The sequence below is a fragment of the Rhinolophus sinicus genome, chromosome 18 (assembly GCF_057876585.1).
Source record: "Rhinolophus sinicus isolate RSI-liver-muscle chromosome 18, RSI-T2T, whole genome shotgun sequence".
Taxonomy (NCBI): domain Eukaryota; kingdom Metazoa; phylum Chordata; class Mammalia; order Chiroptera; family Rhinolophidae; genus Rhinolophus; species Rhinolophus sinicus.
Genome location: NC_142518.1, coordinates 42405894 through 42422386, shown reverse-complemented (window position 1 = coordinate 42422386; position 16493 = coordinate 42405894). Strand labels below are relative to the sequence as shown.

General features: G+C 38.5%; 1 protein-coding gene across 9 annotated transcripts in view; it reads right to left on the bottom strand.

Annotated features, from left to right (window-relative positions):
• Positions 1 to 16493, bottom strand: part of KLF8 (KLF transcription factor 8) — a 205099-nt gene that overhangs the window by 35369 nt on the left and 153237 nt on the right. The gene's annotated exons all lie outside the window — the stretch shown is intronic.

Below are 16493 nucleotides of genomic sequence, written 5' to 3'. Positions count from 1 at the left end.
ACCCTGAATAGCTTCTGCAATCTTGAGAAATAAGAACAAAGTGGGAGGTATAACGATACCTGACTTCAAATTATACTACAAGGCTACAGTAATCAAAACAGCATGGTACTGGCATAAAAACAGACACATGGATCAATGGAATAGAATATAAAAAGCTTGGGTAGCCCAGAAATAAATCCATGCCTATATGGCCATTTAATCTACGACAATGGAAGCAAGAATGTACAGTGGGGTAAAGACAGTCTATTCAATAAATGGTGCTGGGAAACATGGACAGACACATGCAAAAAAATGAAGCTGGACCACCTCCTTACATCAAACACAAAAATAAATTCAAAATGGCTTAAAGACTTAAATGTAAGATCCGATACCATAAAATTCCTAGAAGAAAATATAGGAAGAAACTTCACAGACATTACCCGGAATAAGATTTTTACTGATATATCCCCTCCCGCAAGGGAAGTAAGAGAAAAAATAGACATGTGGGATTACATCAAACTAAAAAGTTTTTTTCAAAACAAAGGAAACCATCAATAAAATAAAGAGGGATCCTACTGAATGGGAAAAGATATTTGCCAATGGTATATCTGATAAGGGGTTAACATCACAAATTTATAAAAAACTCACTCAACTCAACTCCAAAAAAACAAACAACCCAATTAAAAAATGGGCAGAGGACATGAAGAGACATTTTTCTAAAAAGGACAGACAGATGGCAAACAGACATATGAAGAAATGCTGAACCTCACTAACCATCAGAGAAATGCAAATGAAAATCACAATGAGATACCAAGTCACCCCAGGGAAAATGGCTATCATCAATAAATCAACAAACAACAAGTGCTGGTGTGGATGTGGAGAAAAGGGAACCTTGTGCACTGTTGGTGGGATTGCAGATTGGTGCAGCCACTATGGAAAACAGTATGGACGTATCTCAAAAATCTGAAAATGGAACTACCCAGCAATTCCACTTCTAGGTATCTATCTGGAGAAATCCAAAACTCCAATTCAAAAAAATGTATGCAGCCCTATGTTTATTGCAGCACTATACACAATAGCCAAGACATTGAAACAACTGAAATGCCCATTGGTAGATGACTGGATTAAGAAACTGTAGCACATTTATACAATGGAGTATTACGCAGCCATAAAGAAGAAAGAAATCTTACCATTTGCAACAACATGGATGGACCTAGAGAACATTATGTTAAGTGAAATAAGCCAGACAGTGAAAGACACATACCATATGATCTCACTTATATGTGGAATCTAAAGAAAGGAATAAGTGAATGAACTAATCAGAAACAGTTTAGGAGACATAGAGGAAAAACTGAGGGTTGCTAGATGGGAGGGGGCGTGGGGATAAGGGGGAAAGTGAGGGGATTAAAAAACAGTCAGTAACCACAAGATGGCCACGGGGTTTTGAAAATTAATTTGGGGAATGTAATCAATAATGTTGTAAAGATTTTGTAGGGTATCCGATGGACACTTTTCTCATTAGGGAGACCACCTCAGGGATGATGTAGATGCCTGATCACTGCACTGTACACCTGAAGCTGAAGCTGAACAATAATGAATGTCAACTACAAGTTATATATATATATATATATATATATATATATATATATATATATATATATATATATATATATATAAATTACAAGAAGCAGAGTACAGCATTAGGAATAGAGACAGTGGAAAGATCATGGCTCTGTGCGATGTCAGAGTGATAGTGGATGGGGGGAGGGGGGTTCACACAGTGTGAGGGATATAAATGATAAATGTCTAAGTACTACTTTGTCTTGTGCACCTGAAACTAATAAAAAAATACATTACAAAGCTACAGTAATTGAAACAGTGTAGTGCTGACATAAAAACAGATGTATAATCCATGATATAGAATAGAGAGATAACATATAAATACATGTGTCGGGCCGACCCGATGGCTCAGGCGGTTAGAGCTCCGTGCTCCTAACTCCAAACGCTGCCGGTTCGATTCCCACATAGGCCAGTGGCCTCTCAACCACAAGACTGCCAGTTCAATTCCTCGAGTCTCGCAAGGGATGTTGGGCTCTGCCCCCTGCAACTAAGATTGAACACGGCACCTTGAGCTGAGCTGCCTCCCGGATGGCTCAGTTGTTGGTTGGAGCATGGGCTCTCAACCACAAGGTTGCCAGTTCAATTCCTCGACTCCCACAAGGGATGGAGGGCAGCGCCCCCTGCAACTAAAATTGAACACGGCACCTTGAGCTGAGCTGCCGCTGAGCTCCCGGATGGCTCAGTTGGTTGGAGCGTTTCCTCTCAACCACAAAGGTTGCCGGTTCGACTCCTGCAAGGGATGGTGGGCTGTGCCCCCTGCAACTAGCAACGGCAACTGGACCTGGAGCTGAGCTGCGCCCTCCACAACTAAGACTGAAAGGACAATAACTTGAAGCTGAACAGAACCCTCCACAACTAAGATTGAAAGGACAACAACTTGACTTGGAAAAAAGTCCTGAAGTACACACTGTCCCCCAATAAAGTCCTGTTCCCCTTCCCCAATAAAATCTTAAAAAAAATACATGTGTCTACAGTCAATTGATCTTCAACAACATGCCAATAAAAACAATGGGGTAAAAACATTCTTCAATAAACGGGGTTGAGAGTTACATCATAGGAATGGCGGCAGCGGGGCGCACTTTTTGAGTTCTCCGGATCTTATCAGAAATGGGACGTTTATAACCCATCAAAGGACTCGCTGCTCATCATGCAGAACAGCTAAGAGACTCGTGCAAAGATTACTTGCAGATACATGAAGTCTGGGGGAAAGACCTGCAGTAATTTCCCGTAAGAAATTATGAAGACTGGGTGACTTCCGGAAAAATGGCGGAGTGAGGTGAGCCTCTGTAAAGCTCCCCTGGAATTTACAAAGAATCGAACAACAAAAACTCCACAAAGGACTCCCTGCACAGCAGACAGGCAACATGAAGAGGCCCACTACCGACTGAAATCACCTACAGGTGGGAGATTCGCGCGAGTGGAGGGAGGAGGAAAGGGAGAAGTGTGCGGAGACGGAACCGCGCGGCAGCAGGACGCAGACCCAGCTCAGTGCGCCGAGCTCCCTGCTTCCCGGAACTACCGCAGCTGTGGGAGATCGGACTACTAGGGCTCCGCCAGGGCTCCACAGGGCTGAGGGGACAGCCTATAAAACGGCTGAACCCAACGCTCACGGCAGAGACCTCGGAGAAAAGACTGAGGGAAAAGGCTGAAAACGGTGGTTTAAGCCCGCACTGCCGAGCAGAGAACGGAGCCTTAGGCACTGAGACTAGCCGCCCCCTCCCTCCCCTCCCAGAGCTCGCCCCGCCCCCACCTGCCCGGTGCTAGAAGCGAAATAGTAGCAGTGTCAGATCAAAACAACAGAAAATTTGCTGTTTTGAGAACTGTGGGCCGCAAACACAAATTCACAGCCCAACTAGTTCCAGCAAAGGGGAGAGAGTTGTGGAAGCAGGACTGGCTGTGGTGGTGGTCGCCGCCATTGCTCTGGGCCACCTCTCACAACTCACCCCGCCCCTGACCCCACCTATCTGGGCGGATCCCTGCAGGAGTAAACAGAACTGCTGAAATATACGGGCTCTGAATCAGCAGCTGGAAGAGCTTTCGAACATCAAAAGCTCTCCGCATACCCACCGGGACACTGCGCCCTGTGACCTAGACGAACTATTAACAGAGGAGAAGCCCGTCTCCCAGGGAATCCCCCCATTGCGTGAGAAGTTGGAATAGTGCAGAGAAAACATAGCACTACTGTGTGGGAGAAGAAAAATAAGTTGCAGTTGGAGAAATAATAAAACATTCTACCAACAAGTTCTGGCAAACAAAAGAAAGACCGCTTTCTATCAACCTGTTGCAGAAGTCACTCCTGTAGATGTCTAGGAAGAGAAATAGTAAACCAGTAATCGCCATGAATAACCAAGGCAACAAGATAGCTCAGAAAGAAAGTGAAAAATCTCCAGAGAAGGCACTTAAAGATACAGAAATATGTGACTTAAATGACAGAGAATTCAAGATTGCAGTTCTGAAAAAACTCAACGAGATACAAGAAAACACAGATAGGCAGTTAAAGGAACTCAGAAACTCAATCAAAGAACAGCATGAGCATTTTACGAAAGAGATTGAAATCTTAAAAAAGAACCAAATAGAATTTCTGGAGATTAAGAACTCAATAGAAGAAATTAAGAATGAAATAACCAGCTTAGGTAGTAGAGTTGACCAGATGGAGCAAAGAATCAGTGACATCGAAGACAGAAACCTGGAAATGACACAAATAGAAGAAGAAAGAGACTTGAGACTTAAAAGAAATGAAAGAACTCTACAAGAACTTTCTGACTCCATCAGAAAGAGCAATATAAGAATAATGGGCAAACCAGGAGGAGAAGAAAGAGACAAGGGAACAGAGAATATATTCAAACAAATTGTCGATGAGAACTTCCCAAATTTGTGGACAGAACTGGACCCTCGAATCCAAGAAGCAAATAGAACACCTAGTTACCTCAATCCCAACAGGCCTTCTCCAAGGCACATTGTATTGAAGCTGTCTAAAATCAACGACAAAGAAAGAATCCTCAAGGCAGCCAGGGAAAAGAAGACGGTAACTTACAAAGGGAAGCCCATTAGATTATCATCAGATTTTTCAGCAGAAACTCTACAAGCCAGGAGGGAGTGGAACCAAATATTCAAACTATTGAAAGAGAGAAACCATGAGCCAACAATAATATATCCAGCAAAGATATCCTTTAGATATGAAGGAGGAATAAAGACCTTTCCAGACATACAGAAGCTGAGGGAATTTTCTAATACACGACCTGCACTACAAGAAATACTAAAGGAGGCTATTCGACCACCATCAACAGGGACAATTTGTGGCAACCAAAACTCAAAAAGGGGGAGAGTAAAGGCCTGAACCGGAATATGGGAATGGAGAAAGTAAGCGTGCTGAAGAAAATGGAATACTCTAAATATCAAACTTTCTTGTACATAAACTTAAGGGTAACCACTCAATATAAATCCAGAATTGAAATATATACTGAAATAAAAGAAGAAACAGAGGGAAACATCGTAGAATACCACCACACAGAAATAATAGACAACCACAAAAAGGCAAAGAAACAATGGAGACACAACCTTACCAGAAAACTAAGGATAGAATGACAGGAAATCCTCACATATCAATAATCACCCTAAATGTAAATGGACTGAACTCACCAATAAAAAGGCACAGAGTAGCAGACTGGATCAAAAAACTAATCCCAACCATATGCTGTCTCCAAGAGACACATCTCAGCTACAAGGACAAGCATAGACTCAAAGTGAAAGGGTGGAAATTGACACTCCAAGCAAATGGTACCCAGAGAAAATCAGGTGTAGCCATAATGATATCATATGAAACAGACTTCAAGGTGAAAAAGATAACAAGAGACAAAGATGGACATTTCATAATGGTGAAGGGGACTGTACAACAAGAAGACATAACAGTCATCAATATTTATGCCCCCAATCAGGGAGCACCGAAATACACCAAGCAACTACTAACAGAACTAAAGGGAGAAATTGACCAAAACACAATTATACTAGGGGACTTAAATACATCATTGACAGCTATGGATAGATCATCCAAACAGAAAATAAATAACGAAATAGTAGCCCTAAATGACACATTAGATGAAATGGACATAATTGACATTTATAGAGCACTTCATCCTAAAACATCAGACTATACATTCTTTTCTAGTGTACATGGAACATTCTTAAGGATAGACCATATATTGCGACATAAGATCAGTCTCAACAAATTTAAGAAGGTTGAAATCATACCATGCATATTCTCTGATCACAAGGCTTTGAAATTGGATATCAACTGTAAAAAGAAAGCGGGGAAAAACACAAATACATGGAGACTAAGCAACATACTTTTAAAGAAGGACTGGGTCAAAGAAGAAATTAGAGGAGAGATCAAAAGATACATAGAAACAAATGACAATGAAAATACATCCTACCAAAATTTTTGGGATGCAGCGAAAGCAGTTTTAAGAGGAAAATTTATCTCATTACAGGCCTATCTCAAGAAACAAGAAAACTCCCAAATAAATAACCTCATGTTACACCTTAAAGAACTAGAAAAAGAAGAACAAGTAAAACCCAAGGTCAGCAGAAGAAAGGAAATAACAAAAATTAGAGCAGAACTAAATGAAATAGAGAACAAAAAGACAATAGAAAAAATTAATATGACAAAGAGCTGGTTCTTTGAAAAGATTAACAAAATGGACAAACCCTTGGCTAGACTTACTAAGATAAAAAGAGAGAACACACTGATTAACAAAATCAGAAACGTAAAAGGGGAAGTTATCACGGACACCACAGAAATACAAAGGATCATCCAAGAATACTATGAAGGACTATATGCCACCAAATTCAACAACCTAGAAGAAATGGACAAGTTCTTAGAAACATATAGCCTTCCAAGGCTGAACCATGAAGAACTGGAAAATCTAAACAGACCGATCACCAGTAACGAAATTGAATCAGTCATCCAAAACCTTCCCAAAAGCAAAAGTCCGGGACCAGATGGCTTCACGAGTGAATTCTACCAAACCTTCAAAGAGGATCTAATACCGATTCTGCACAAACTCTTCCAAAAAATTGAAGAAGAGACAGTACTCCCTAACTCATTTTATGAGGCCAACATTACCCTGATACCAAAACCTGGTAAGGATAACACACAAAAAAAGAAAACTACAGACCAATATCTCTGATGAATACCGATGCAAAAATCCTAAATAAAATTCTAGCAAATCGAATACAACAATGCATTAAAAAGATTATTCATCACGACCAAGTGGGGTTCATCCCCGGGGCACAAGGATGGTTCAACATACGCAAATCCATCAATGTGATACATCACATAAACAAAATAAAGGACAAAAATCATATGATTATATCAATTGATGCAGAAAAAGCATTTGACAAGATACAACATCCATTTATGATTAAAACACTTAATAAAATGGGTATAGAAGGAAAATACCTTAACATAATAAAGGCCATATATGACAAACCCTCTGCTAATCTCATAATTAATGGAGAAAAACTGAAGCCCTTTGCTCTACGTTCAGGAACACGACAGGGATGTCCCCTATCACCTCTGCTTTTCAACATAGTGTTGGAAGTCCTTGCCAGGGCAATCAGGCAAGAGAAAGAAATAAAAGGCATCCAAATTGGGAATGAAGAAGTTAAATTATCACTCTTTGCAGATGACATGATGCTATATATAGAAAACCCTAAAGCCTCCACCAAAAAGCTATTAGAAACAATCAATGAATACAGTAAAGTTGCCGGCTACAAAATCAACGCACAAAAGTCCATTGCCTTCCTATATACTAACAATGAAATCTCAGAAAAAGAAATACAAAAAACAATTCCTTTTGCAATTGCAGCAAAAAGAATAAAATACCTAGGAAGAAACTTAACCAAGGACGTGAAAGACCTATATGCTGAAAACTATAAGACATTTTTGAAAGAAATTGAAGAAGACACAAAGAAATGGAAAGACATTCCGTGCTCATGGATTGGAAGAATCAACATAGTTAAAATGGCCATATTACCCAAAGCAATATACAGATTCAATGCAATCCCCATCAAAATCCCAATGGCATATTTTAAAGAAATAGAACAAAAAATCATCAGATTTGTTTGGAACCACAAAAGACCCCGAATAGCCAAAGCAATCTTAAGGAAAAAGAACAATAATGGAGGTATCACACTTCCTGACTTTGGCTTGTACTACAGGGCTACAATAATCAAAACAGCATGGTATTGGCAGAAAAACAGACACATAGACCAATGGAATAGAATTGAGAACCCAGAAATAAAACCACAGAAATATGGACAGATAATTTTTGACAAAGAAGCTAAAAACATACAATGGAGCAAAGACAGCCTCTTCAATAAATGGTGCTGGGAGAATTGGATAGCCACGTGCAAAAGAATGAAACTGGACTGCTATTTGTCACCATGTACCAAAGTTAATTCAAAATGGATCAAAGCCTTAAGCATAAGACCTGACACAATAAACTGCATAGAAGAAAACATAGGTACTAAACTTATGGACCTTGGGTTCAAAGAGCATTTTATGAACTTGACTCCAAAGGCAATGGAAGTAAAAGCTAAAATAAACGAATGGGACTATATGAAACTTAAAAGCTTCTGCACAGCAAAAGAAACCATTGACAAAATAAAGAGGCCACCAACTGAATGGGAGAAGATTTTTGCAAACAGTGCCTCCGATAAGGGGCTAGTATCCAGAATATACAAGGAACTCATGCAACTCAACAACAAAAAAACAAACAACCCAATTGAAAAATGGGCAGAGGACTTGAAGAGACATTTCTCCAAAGAGGACATACAAATGGCAAATAGACATATGAAAAAATGCTCAACATCACTAATCATCAGAGAAATGCAAATCAAAACCACAATGAGATATCACCTCACCCCAGTCAGAATGGCTATCATCAACAAGACAAATAATAACAAATGTTGGAGAGGCTGTGGAGAAAAAGGAACCCTCATACACTGTTGGTGGGAATGCAGACTGGTGCAGCCGTTATGGAAGGCAGCGTGGAGGTTCCTCAAAGAATTACGAATAGAATTGCCATATGACCCAGCAATCCCTCTCCTGGGTATCTACCCAAAAAATCTGAAAACATTTAGAGATAAAGACACATGTGCTCCAATGTTCATTGCCGCTTTGTTTACAGTGGCCAAGACATGGAAACAACCAAAATGTCCTTCGATAGATGAATGGATAAAGAAGTTGTGGTATATATACACAATGGAATACTATTCGGCAGTAAGAAAAGATGATATAGGAACATTTGTGACAACATGGATGGATCTTGAGAGAGTAATGCTGAGCAAAACAAGTCAGACAGAAAAAGCAGAGAACCATGTGATTTCACTGATATGTGGTATATAAACCAAAAACAACAAAAGAACAAGACAAACAAATGAGAAACAGAAACTCATAGACACAGACAATGGTTTGGTGGTTGCCAGAGGGTAAGGGGGGTGGGGGGTGGGGGATGGGAGATGAGGGTAAGGGTGATCGAATATATGGTGATGGAAGGAGAACTGACTCTGGGTGATGAACACACAATGGGATATATAGATGATGTAATACAGAATTGTACACCTGAAATCTATGTAATTTTACTAACAATTGTCACCCCAATAAATTTAATAAAAAAGTAAAATAAAATAAGCGGGGTTGAGAAAACCAGGTATTTACATGCAGAAGGATGAAATTGGATACTTCTGAGCCAAAGAAACATACAAAGGCAAAGACAGTGTCTTCAATAAATGGTGCTGAGAAAATTTGAAGGCCATGTGCACAAGAATGAAACTAGACTGCTGTCTGTCACTGTATACCAAAATTAACTCAAAATGGATCTAAGACCTGAAACAATAAACTGCATAGAAGAAAGCATAGGTACTAAACTTATGGACCTTGGGTTTGAAGAGGATTTTATGAATTTGATCTCAAAGACAAAGAAAGTAAAAGCTAAAATAAATGAATGGGACAATATCAAATTAAAGAGCTTCTGCACAGCAAAAGTAACCATCAACAAAATAAAGAGGCAACCAACTGAATAGGAGACGGTTTTTGTAAACAGTGCCTCTGATAAGGGGCTAATATCCAAAATATGCAAGGAACTCATGCAAGTCAACAACAAAAAAACAAACAACCCAATTGAAACATGGGCAGAGTACCGGCAGAGACATTTCTCCAAAGAGGACATACAAATGGCAAATAGACATATGAAAAAATGCACAACATCAGTAATCATCAGAGAAATGGAAATAAAAACCACTATGAAATATCACCTCACCCCAGTCAGAATGGCTATCATCAACAAGACAAATAATAACAAGTGTTGGAGAGGCTGTGGAGAAAAAGAAACCCTCATACACTGTTGGTGGGAATGCAGACTGGTGCAGCCGCTATGGAAGGCAGTGTGGAGGTTCCTCAAATAATTACGAATAGAATTACCATATGACCCAGGAATCTCTCTTCTGGGTATCTACGCAAAAAATCTGAAAACATTTATCCACAAATATATTGTATTACAATGTTCATTGCAGCATTATTTACAGTGGCCAAGACATATAAACAACCAAAGTATCCTTCGATAAATGAATGGATAAAGAAGATGAGGTACACATACACAATGGACTATTATTACTCTACCACAAGAAAAGATGAAATATTGCCATTTGAGACAACATGGATGGATCTTGAGATCATACTACTAAGCAAAATAAGACAGAAAAAGTTCAGAACCATGTAACTTCACTCATAGGTGGGATATAAAACTGAATGCAACAAAGGAACAAGACAAACAAATAAACAAAACTCATAGAGACAGACAATAGTTTAGTGGTTACCAGAGGGTAAGGGAGGAGGGGGGAGGTAGAAGAGGGTAAAGTGGGTCAAATACATGGTGATGAAAAGAGCACTGACTCTGGGTGGTGAGAACACAATGTGATACATAGATGGTGTATTATAGAAATGTACACTTGAAACCTATGTACTTTTACTAACGATTGTAACCCCAACAAATTAATTTTTAAAAAACTCCAAAAAAACCGTCATACAGCTCAATAGCATAAAACACAAATAACCCAATTTAAAAATTGACAAAGAATATGAATAAAGTTTTCTCAAAAGAAGACATGCAAATCGTCGATAGGCATATAAAAAAGCCAACAGATATATGCTCAGCTTCACTAATCATCAGGGAAATGCAAATGCAAGCCACTATGAGATATCACCTTACATGTGTTAGAATACCTATTATTAGAAAGACAAAAGATGACACATGTTGGAGAAGATGTAGAGAAAAGGGAATTGTTGTACAGTGTTGATGGGAATGCAAATTGGTACAGCCACTATGAAAAACAGTATTAAGTTTCCTCAAAAAATTAAGCATAGAAGTACCAGATGATCCAGGAATCCCACATCTAGGTATATAGCTATAGGAAACAAAATCAGTACCTCAAAGCTATATCTGCACTCCCATGTTCATTACAGCATTATTCACAAAGCCAAGATACGGAAACGAAATTAAGTGCCTGTAGATGGATGATGCGCACGCGCGCACACACACACACACACACACACACACACACACACATTCTGACAATTAAGTTCGCGAACTTATTGCAACGATGTTGCTAACCTTTTTTGATATCAGACAGAATATTCATTATGAATTTGTACCAACTGGACAGACCGTTAATCAAGTTTACTATTTGGAAATGCTGAAAAGGCTGCGTGAAAAAGACAACCTGAACTTTTCACCAACAATTCATGGCTCTTGCATCACGACAACGTACCAGCTCAAACATCACTGTCTGTGAGAGAGTTTTTAGCCAGTAAACAAATAACTGTGTTGGAACACCCTCCCAAATCACCTGATCTGGCCCCCAATGACTTCTTTCTTTACCTGAGATAAAGGAAATATTAAAAGGAAGATATTTTCATGACATTCAGGACATCAAGGGTAATACAGTGACAGCTGATGGCCATTGCAGAAAGTTCCAAAATTGCTTTCAAGGGTGGACCAGCTGCTGGCATCAGTGCATGTACTTCAAAGGTAACCATAGTGATATTCAGCAATGAGGTATGTAGCACTTTTTCTAGGATGAGTTTGTTAACTTAATTGTCCAATCTCGTGTGTGTGTGTGTTTGTGTGCACACACATACAGAGGGTACCAAAAAGTGTATACACATTTTCAGAAAGGAGAAAATTGTATCAAACTTGTAATACTCAATATATAATCAAGTTTGACTTCTGTAATTACAAGAGGTGCTGAAAGTGGTTACCATCAGTGTCCAGACACTTCTGATTGTGGTGAACTACTGCTACATAAATAGCACCTCTTAAAATGTGTACATTTTTTGGCACCTTCTGTATATATACCAGGGATGCCCAAAAATATATACAATTGGACATTTTGGTCAACATTACTCAAGCAATAGTTTGCCACAATCAGAACTGTCTGGATGCTTATGGTAACCACTTTCAGCACCTCTTGTAATTGCAGAAGTCAAATGTGATTTGTACTCATCTTTTGCTATCAGTATATATTGAGTATTACAATTTTAATACAGGTTTTTCCTTTCTTAAAATGTGTGTACTTCTTTTGGCACTCTGTGTGTGTGTGTGTGTGTGTATAACAAACACACAGAACAATGGAGTCAAACTGAAAACCCAGAAATAAACCCACATAAATATGGACAGGCAATTTTCGACAAAGGACCAAAAACATATAATGAATAAAACAATGCCTCTTGAATAAAAGTTGCTGAGAGAATTGGAAAGACAGGTGCAAAAGAATGAAATGACTGCTATCTGTCACCATGTACCAAAATTAACTCAAAATTGATCAAAGACTGAAACAGAAGATCTGAAACAATAAACTGCATAGAAGAAAACATATATGTATATGTGTTTTCTTCTATATGTATATGTGTATATACATATACACATATATATCAAAACATACAGTGAATGTTTAAATAAAAAAATTATTGCAGTAAAAGACACATTTCCATTAATATCCCTTAAAATACTCCCCCTCGTTTCAAATGCACTTATGCCATCATTCTTGCCACTTTCTGAAGCTGTTCTCAAAGTCTTCATTTGTGAGTGTCTTTAGTTGCACTGTCGTGGCTACCTCGATGTCCTCAGTCATTTCAAAACATTTACCTGTCATGGTCATTTTGACTTTGGGGAAGAGCTAGAGTCGCATGGTGCTAGCTCCTGTGAATAGGTGATTGAGGACACACCATAATGTTTTCTTTTTTTAAAATTATTAGTTTCAGGTGTACAAAATAATGTAATAGTTAGACATTTCACCCCTCACAAAGTGATAACATTTTTATTTGACAGACATTGCCATACCAGAAGTGATGTGTGACACAGAGCCTTTCCATTGTGATCACAATATATGGTGAATGCTGCTGCCAAGTGCCATCCAACAGAAAGGCAGGGATCTTCAATACAGGAAGCAGAATGTCAAACCTTAGTAACAGTGTGTGACAAGCTTCAACTTGTTTGGTGCTGTCAGTTGGGTGTTAGCTGTGGTGCAGAGAAGGTGTGTTTTAGTGTGCCATAAATCATCCTCCATCATGACAATGCTCCATGTCACACATTGTTTCTGGTATACGGCAATTTCTGTCAAATGAAAACATTACGGTGTGTCCTCATCTTATTCACTGGATCTGGCACCGTGCGACTTCTGGCTCTTCCCCAAAGTCAAAATGATTCAGGACATTGAGGCAGCCACGACAGCGCAACTAAAGACACTCACAAAAGAGGACTTCCAGAACTGCTTCAGAAAGTGGCAAGAATGATGGTATAAGTGTATTCAAAGCGAGGGGGATTATTTTAAGGGGGATTAATGGCAATGTGTCTTTTACTGTAATTTTTTTTATTTTATTTAAACATTCACCATATTGTTTGATCACACATAATGGAGTATTATTCAGCCTTAAAAAAGAAGGAAATCCTGCTGTTTGTAACAACATGGATGAACCTAGAGGACATTATGCTAAGTAAAATAAGCTAGATTGAGAAAGACAAATACTGTATGGTCTCATGCAATATGTGGACTATAAAAATGTCAAACTCATTGAAACAGAATATAGAAAAGTGGTTACCAAGGGCTAGGAGTGGGGTATGGGGAGATGTTGGTAAAGAAATACAAAGTTTCAGTTTTGCAAGATAAATAAGTCCCAGGGATCTAATGTACAACAATGTGAGTACAGTTAACAAATATTGTACCCTATACTTGAATTTGCTACAAGGGTGGAACTTAGGCATTCTAACCACTCCAAAAACTGTAACTATGTGAGGTGATGGATATGTTAATTAGCTTGATTGCAGTTAATATTTCACAATGTATATGTATATCAAATCACCAAATTGTACATCTTTAATATATATATATTTTTAATGGTCAAATATAACTCAATAAAATTGGGGGGGAGAATAAATTAAGACAAAAAGCTTAACAGGTGGCAGTGAATCTGGAATTGAAAGAACATAAATAATAGCTAACATTTACTGAGTGTTTACTATATGCCAGATGTTCCACTAAGTGTTTTTACACTATTAATATTCCCACATAAGGAAACTGAGGCAAAAAAATGTGAAGTAACTTTCAGCTGAATGGTAGACTGGGATGTCAACTCCACAAGTGTAGTTTTATAATATATGCTCTTGGAAATTATGTCTACATCCTCAATAAAAGAGCTATTTGAAGAAATAAATAATACAGCTTTAGAAACACATAATTGAGGGCATAAGAGAATGTTAATCAATGATAAATTTTGAGTCTAGGTGAATGGGTGATGCCATTATTAAAAACTGGGGCTTGACAGTATAATTAACGGCAATTGTTGTATCAGTATTTTCTGCTTTGTATGACTGTCAACTCAGAGATGAATGGCTTCATTGCATGCCAGAGGCAGTATCCAGATGAGGAAGAGCCTCATGGCTCTCTGCTGAGAGAATATCTACCAGAGACAGATATATCACTTTCTGGGACCCCTTGAAATGAACCTTAATCTTTGGAATGAATCAGGAGTTTCTGCAATTTCCTGTTCTAAAGAACCTGTGGAGTACCAGAAATAGAGAAAAGTATACCTAGGTTGCATGCCAAGGTGTAATTCCAGGTAGCTTTTTACCACTTACTGTGTTATCATTGGCAAACTATCTCTGTAAATAGCACCTATATCCACCTCAGTCACCCAAAACAGAAATTTGAGAGTCATCAATGCCCTCTCAATCATCAATATACTTCCTTCTCTCCACATCCATTCCCAACATCCTAGCAAGACTCATCATTTTTTGCGTGAATCACTACAGTGACCTTTTAAATGGTCTTCCCGCTTCCATTCTTGCACCTCAAGGCTTCTGCCAGCAACCACTGCACTTATATGCCCTATCAATGCTGGATTTCTGTTATTAGAATAAGGCAAGCTTATTCCCATCTCACCGCTTTTGTACTCTACCTAGCTAAGAACAACACTCTTTTCTCACACTTTTTGCACAGTAGGCTCCTTCTTGTATTAACTATGTTATTCAATGTAAGAGCCTTGTTTAGATATTGATTTGAACAAACTTTCAAAAAAACATTTATTAGACAACTGGGGGAATTTGATATTAAGAAATTTTTATGTACTACTAATATTGTGTTTATTTTTAAATCTTTGTCTTTTAAAGATATATTATGAAGTACTTATGACTAAGGTAATAGAATGTCTGAAATTTGGTTCACAACAATGCAGTGCGGATGGGGGACTTGGTAGGGGTATAGAAGAAACAAAATTAGCCATATACTGATACAGTTGTTGAGCTGGGACAGGGGTACATGAGAGTCCAGTAAACTATTCTACTTTTACATGTTAAAAATTCAGGTTTATAAATATATTTCTATTTATTTACTTATTCATTCATTCATTCATTTATGGCCTGGATCATTACAGTAGCCTCTTAAGTGGTCTTCCCCCTTTCACTCTTGCACCTCAAGGCTTCCACCACCAGTCACTGCACTAAATATGTCCTAGCTATGCTAGACTTCTGTCAGTTATTAGAGCAAGGCAAGCTTATTCCCATCTCACAGCTTCAACTATATATACACATATACATATATAGAGAAGGTGCCAAAAATTATATACACGTTTTAAGAAAGGAAAAATATGTATTAAAATTATGCTGATGGTAACCACTTTGAGCAGCTCTTGTAATTGCAGGTGACTTGTATTTATCTTTTGTTATTAGTATATCTTGAGCATGACAATTTTTTTTTAATTTTATTTTATTAAATTTATTGGGGTGACAATTGTTAGTAAAATTACATAGATTTCAGGTGTACAATTCTGTATTACATCATCTATAAATCCCATTGTGTGTTAATCACCCAGAGTCAGTTCTCCTTCCATCACCATATATTCGATCCCCCTTACCCTCATCTCCCACCCCCCACCCCCCACCCCCCTTACCCTCTGGCAACCACCAAACCATTGTCTGTGGAGCATGACAATTTTAATACAGCTTTTTCCTTTCTTAAAATGTGTATACAATTTTTTGGCACCCTCTGTAGTTAGTGGAATAAGACTCCATCCAACAACTCAATATGGAGAGGAAGCAAACAAAACATCAATTAATAGGATGATTGTCGTGGGAATGTTGGGGCAATGCAACCTGGAGATCAGTCACCTGATCATAGCCTCTGGGCATAGCAACTAGGACTCTGGGTCCTTCTATACAAATCCTAACACAGCAAATGTAACACAGCATATGTTTCTAAGACAGGAGGGTCCCTTCCTTGTCCAGGGTGTCCAAGTCTCAATTCTTAGCTGGAGATGATTTGGGAGGAGGAGGAGTCTCCCA